The sequence below is a fragment of the Leptosomus discolor genome, chromosome 5 (genome assembly GCF_034619465.1).
Source record: "Leptosomus discolor isolate bLepDis1 chromosome 5, bLepDis1.hap2, whole genome shotgun sequence".
Taxonomy (NCBI): Eukaryota; Metazoa; Chordata; class Aves; order Leptosomiformes; family Leptosomidae; genus Leptosomus; species Leptosomus discolor.
In genome coordinates this window covers 44917371-44923378 of record NC_141395.1, presented here as the reverse complement: position 1 = coordinate 44923378, position 6008 = coordinate 44917371, and positions in this window count along the sequence as shown.

Here is a 6008-nt window from a genome sequence, read left to right as displayed (position 1 = left end):
TTGTACACTGTAGTTTTAGTTATTTATAATTCACTCTTCCTCTCCACTCCCAGGTGTGCTGCTACAGATAGTGGCAGAATCGGCTTGCTGCTATGAGAGATGGAAAGAGCGAGCATCGTATGCACTGTATGTAAAATTACAAAAATGATGTCAGGTTCTCTAGTTAACTTTATGAGATCAACCAGTACTATGCAGGGTGTGGAAAGTATTCCTATCACTTTAATATCAAAGATGGTAGAGAATCATTTATTGATGGGGAATTTTAACATATGATGAGTGGCACAAGGGAGGTCATGGGTTATTACACTTTTTTAAGCATCTCAAAGCTTATACAATCCTTATTTTTAGGAGGTTTTTGGTATTAAATATTTGCCTGGCTATGATAGTAGTAGGCACAAACTTTTTAGTAGTTTTTAATTCACATCAAAATTTTAAGGGGTGTGGGGGAATCCTATATAAGCAAGGGATCAGAAAATACCCATCATGCCAGGATTACTCCTCACCTATGAAAATTGAGAGGAAGCAATTGGAATTCTTGACAGTACTAAATTTAGGCGTGCATACCAGTATGGATTTAACAGCAACATTTAATGCTGGAGACAGCATTTAATTGACAAAAAATGAAATAAGACATTAAGAGAGAGCGAATATCTAGAATCTGGATTATTATTTCAGTAGAAGTGGTATCACCAAAACTGCCTATACCAGGTTTAAGCATACGTTTATGGTAAGTAGTATTAATTTGTGTTGGTATTGGTTGGATTGTTTAGTTAACTCCTACTTTGTTGTTTCAGCAGGAAGGTTTTGATCTTTCATATGTCAGGCATCTTTTATTACTTTTTGAATGTCGTGTGCATTTGCATTTCTTTCAGTTTATAAGTAGATTGTACATGCAGCAGGCAAACTTGCATGAAACCTAAATACATAATTACTCCATATTTTTGTTTTAAGGTTTGACAAGTAATGTGCAACAAATGCCTTGTTTATCTCAGTTTTTGTTGTACTACAAACTGTTACGTATGAGAATCTCACATACAATGCAGACCATATTAATATCAGAAATAAAGCATCTATGTACCAGGTTACTGTAAGTGCCTTTTTTTGGAGAACTTAAACATTCGGTGCTCGTTAAAGCAAAATGAATGAATGTCTGCATGTGAAACTGCAAGAAACCTACCTTTTCTGGACTGGGCAGAGACAAACAGCAATCATGGGAATCAGGCGTTTACAAAGCAGGATGGAGTCCCTTGACAATACATGCTTCAGCCCAACCTACTCCTAAGTGTACTTGTATTAGTGAACAATTTGTATTTGTCTCTCAAAGCTTTAACACAATTATTTATGTATAGGAGGCAGTTTGAGGGATGAAGACCACTGCTAGCGTAAAGCTTTTTTTACATACCTTTCATTTACATGGTAGAAGTGATATTTTAGTATGTGTGTCTGAGTCTTGGGAGGTAAATGTAAGAATAAGCTGTGCAAAGTGGGTTTTTTTTCCCTAACTAGTACTCACAAACATGTATTGATCTGAATTAGAGTTAGACTTTGACTTTTATTTTGCTAGAAAGATGGACATTCAATAGATAATACCTATTGCCTTGTTAGTTTTGTGACAAAATATAAATGGCAAACAATTAAGATAATGTGTTGAAGGAAAAGGACAAGAGGGACTAACACAAGCCAGTTCTTCAGATATGTCCTGGTAATTTTTATAATCTAGCTTTAAACTGCATGAGCAAACTGTGACTGTTACTGGGGCTTTGCTGGGGTTCTGGCTGTACAAATATCCTGCAGACCTGCTTGTGTTTGTGTGTGTGAAATTTTCCATCACTTGCAACAAGTGAAGTGGGCTGACTGTAAAGCTTTTGTTCTTGTCACGGGTGGCTGCTGGCGTCTGAAACCAGGGCAAAGTGTAGGTAGATGGAAGTGAAGTCTCTAATGATGTGACTAGTTCATTTCTCTATGTCAACTTTGCTCGGTGATAGAAAGTAGAGCAGATGGACAGCCAGTAAGCCAAACCTGGGAGGAACTACAACCCTAAGTTTGATTATATGAAGACTCTGGAAGCTTTACTTGTGGGCCTGGCTTTTGCTTGGAAGAAATGGTCTTTTAAGGAACTGATTTGTGAGAGTAAGCCCAGTTCCTACTGCTGCTGTTCTGGTTTTACATGAGAATAAATCTAAATTTAGTTGCACCAAACTAAAACCGATGCAATGTTGTGAGTGAATCAAGCTTCATAAAAGAAGCATTTTAACACTGGTTATTAACTGAGCACAGTTGCACCATACGTGGTGGCCAAGGTCCAACACAATGCAAACAGCCAAAATTCTGAAGCAAACTGCCTCATGCATTTGGTTTTGTGACAAGCATTCAGATAAAGGTTCAGTACCTAGACAGAAGATACACCGATGTCTTCTGCTAGACATCATTTCCCTTTTTTTTTTCCATAAGTTTCCTTGACCTTGTGTAAGATGAAGCTTTACATGCTTAAATGCTTACTTTCATGAGGAAGCTGTGGATTACTGTTTCTGTGCCAGCTAAGCCAAAAGACTGGTTCTCTTGAAGGTGCAGCATACTGGTGTGTGTGTGGCTTTCCCTGGAGACAGCCAGCTTATCCCTTGAGTGGGTTGGATTCTTGCCCTGCAGCTGAAGGGAACAATAGGATCCTTGTAGTTCTGCTAGCATGATGTGTTGGAAGAACAGGTAAGCTTTGGACATTTATACATAATATATTTTGGTATAAGTAAAAATCTGAGTGCTTATACCTGCTGTATCCCATCTTAACGATGATGAATGAAGAAAGCTCAATAGTGCAGTTTCTGTTTGCATCTGGAGATGTGCAATATGGCGTTCTACAGTATCAACTGTTTGGTTTTCTTTTTAAATTTCATTTCCTCTTCAGCTTCATTGCTGTGTGGTTTTTGTGAGGTACAGAACTGAAAGGAGTCCGCTGATGGTGTGTGCTGTTGGACTGTCACCCCAGTGACACAGTTGCTATTGCAAAGAGAATTCTGTCTACCTATTACTGCCTTTTACAGAAATTTGGGGTGGTTCTTTGGAGGATTTTTAGAGAGTCCTCTGGATTATTTAGCTGAGTTCTGATTTCCTGTGTCGTCACACCGTCTGGCTACAGAGAAGATCGATGTTAATGGCCTTAGCACATGCAAGATGGGAATGTGCTGTGTATTGGCTGGCAGCAATGTATGTCTGTAGTTGTCCTGTGTCACTGTCTGACGGGAAAGGGTGCTTTTGTCTTTTGGGGAGGGAGAATTCTGCTTACTCAGCATTTACTTCCTCGCTGACTCCCAGCCAGTTGCTTGGTCTTAGTTACTCCTTGTAAAAGTGATATTTGGTGGCTGCACAGGCAACAGAGCTTTAGAGCATGCCGTAGTGCATGTTATGTGCTCTGCTTTAAAATGGTCCATCCCATAGGTTAAGAAATCTGTTCGGTTTTCTGAGGGTATCAAGTTCTTACACCAGTAGGCATTAAATAAAAAATAATTTTTAAAAGCCCCCACCTGTAGAACAAGCCCATAAACCAGACAAGGAGATCCAGAGAAAACTGCTCATTGAAAGACCACGCTTGTAACTGGTAATATATAGAGTGCCTCAAAACTCTTTGTAGGAACTATATGAACAAAATGAGCTATGCATGTACAGTAGATGGAAAGTCAAAGTTTGGAAAAGCAATCAGCTTTGTGAATCTGAGCAGCTGAGGATGTTTGCATGTACATGTAGAGGTGAGTTGGCTTGATGCACGGATCTTAAAGCTGAGTGATATAAGGGAGGACAGCATCCTTGTTTGCCTAACTTCTCATGCTGGCAAGTGTGTGTTTGTAGCGACTTGGTGGCTCTGGGTTTGTGTGCATTTGTGGCACTGGGGCTCAGGCTGCGCCACACAGCAAAGGCAAAGCATGTTAGCTGGGCTGAGCGGTGGGCCTGCATAGCCGGATAAATCAGCCGTCGGCAATTTACAAATGAATGCCACATTCTCCTCAGCCATACGGAAACGAGCAGATCAGCAGTGTCTGGAGGGCCTGTGTCACCAGAAGTAGGCCAGTTTGTGCGTTGTCCTGCGCTGGCAAATGGCCAGGCTTTGTGTGCTCCAGACACCAGATGGGAAGCAATTATGAGTGTGACAAGCAGGTCATCTGGCAGACACTCTGTGGACCTGCTGCTACCACATAATTTTTGGCGGGAAGAGGAGAGGTTTTTCTTTTCTCTGCCATCCCCACCCCCCCCCCCTTTTTTTTTTTTTTTTTTTTTCTGTTGTTAATACAACCTCTCCTTCAGCAAACTTGCAGTGACCGGGTGCGGAGCATCCTGTGTTTGGTGAGTTTATGCTCTTTTTGTGCCCTTGCTGGTGCTTATGAGAGTGCAAGTGTTTTTCCTTGGCCAGCAGTAAGCAATGGTTACTCTTGTGTTTGTACATTGTGTAGTTTGCAAATACTGGCCTGCAGTGCTGGCATGGATGTTTTAGCAACTTGGTGAGCCAGGCAGGGGCAGGAGACATCCAGCCCATGACAGAAGAATGAGGGATCCTGGAAATTCCTCCAGCACAGACCTGGCTGTCCAACAGGGAGACTGAGGGAGAAAGAAACCTAGTGCTCTTCAAGACTCCCCACCTCCCTGTAGGGCCAGGTGGAGGGGGCGGATCTTTTGGCAGCTGGGGCCAAGATGGGACCTTGTTGGTTTGTGCTTTGACTGTAGTCACTGGCCTGTGAAAGAGGAGTTTTGTAAGCCTGGAAAAATCAGCTTAGCTGGCTCCAGCTGAGTGTGACAATACAGCCCCTTGACCGAGAGTCTGTTGCTAATTGGGTTGGGCAAATATGTAAAATGTATTACATCTTCCATTGCTTTTGTCCAGCAAAAGGGGGAAAATGACAAACGTGGCTGGGGTCACCTGAGGTCATACTTTCGTGGCACAGCTGGAGATGGGAAAGGTGCGAGCAGGCGCAGGGACTTTGTCGGTACTGACCCTGGGGAGGAGAGCTGGGACTGGCTGCAGTGCAGGGCTGGCCAGCAGCAGGTGCTTCTCCCCCCGCAGAGCTCCTGAGGAGCTCGATGGCTGTGGGTGAAATCTGACTCCCTCCCTCAGCTGCGTCTCAGTTGCAAACACGGATAAAAATAGAAGGCGGGGGGAATTTCTCCGTACCTGATGTGTTCCCAACTCATATGTATAGTGAGCAGCCCTCAGCAACATGTCTGTAAATAGTTGGAGTTTGAATCCACCTCTGGAAATCATGTTCAAAAGAGTTTTAGGTCCAGAGTTTCAGTTCAGATCACAACAGATGCTATCAGTAGTTTAATATTTCCTGCTGGCAAAGGTTTGCCCAGAACTCATCGGGGTCTGTGTTTATAACCCAGTCTGGCCCCTGTGTGCATTAGCATCGTGTTCCTTGCCCACAGAGAAGACGGGAGTAAGCATGCATGCTTCTTTTATTTCCAGCTTTAAATGAGCGGGTAACAGCAAGGTAAGAAGAGAAATGTTGCCCTGAAGAGAATTAGTGTTTGCAAGATCAATTTCAGGGGAGAAGCACCTGCAGCCTCTGATTCTGTTCAGCTTCCCACTTCCCATGGTCTGCTGCCAGACTCTGCGACAAGGGCAGTGTGAGAGCCCCGCTTCCAGTCCACCCCCCTGCCCTGTGGCAGCTCAGCTCTGCAGGTGGAAGAGCCAGCAGCGGGGTCTGGCTGTTGGCAGCAGTCCTGGTCTACCCTGTCCTTCTACCTCCTTCAAGCTCTATTGCTAGAGACTGCTGGCATTCATAGCAAAGGCATGTTCTGTGAAGGTGCTTGGAGCCAGCCCTGCTTGAACAGTCAAAAATGCAAATAATTAAAATTGTTGGAAAAATTCACCATGGGTGTGCAAGGTCTGCGTATGGTAGGGTGGGAGAAAAAGATAATATTAATTTAGTTAAAATCTATAGAGCTAAGCGAGCAGGACCAGTGGCATCCTCAAGTGACAGCATCTCTGTGTGGCTACCAAGTGCTAATATCAGCAGGACTGT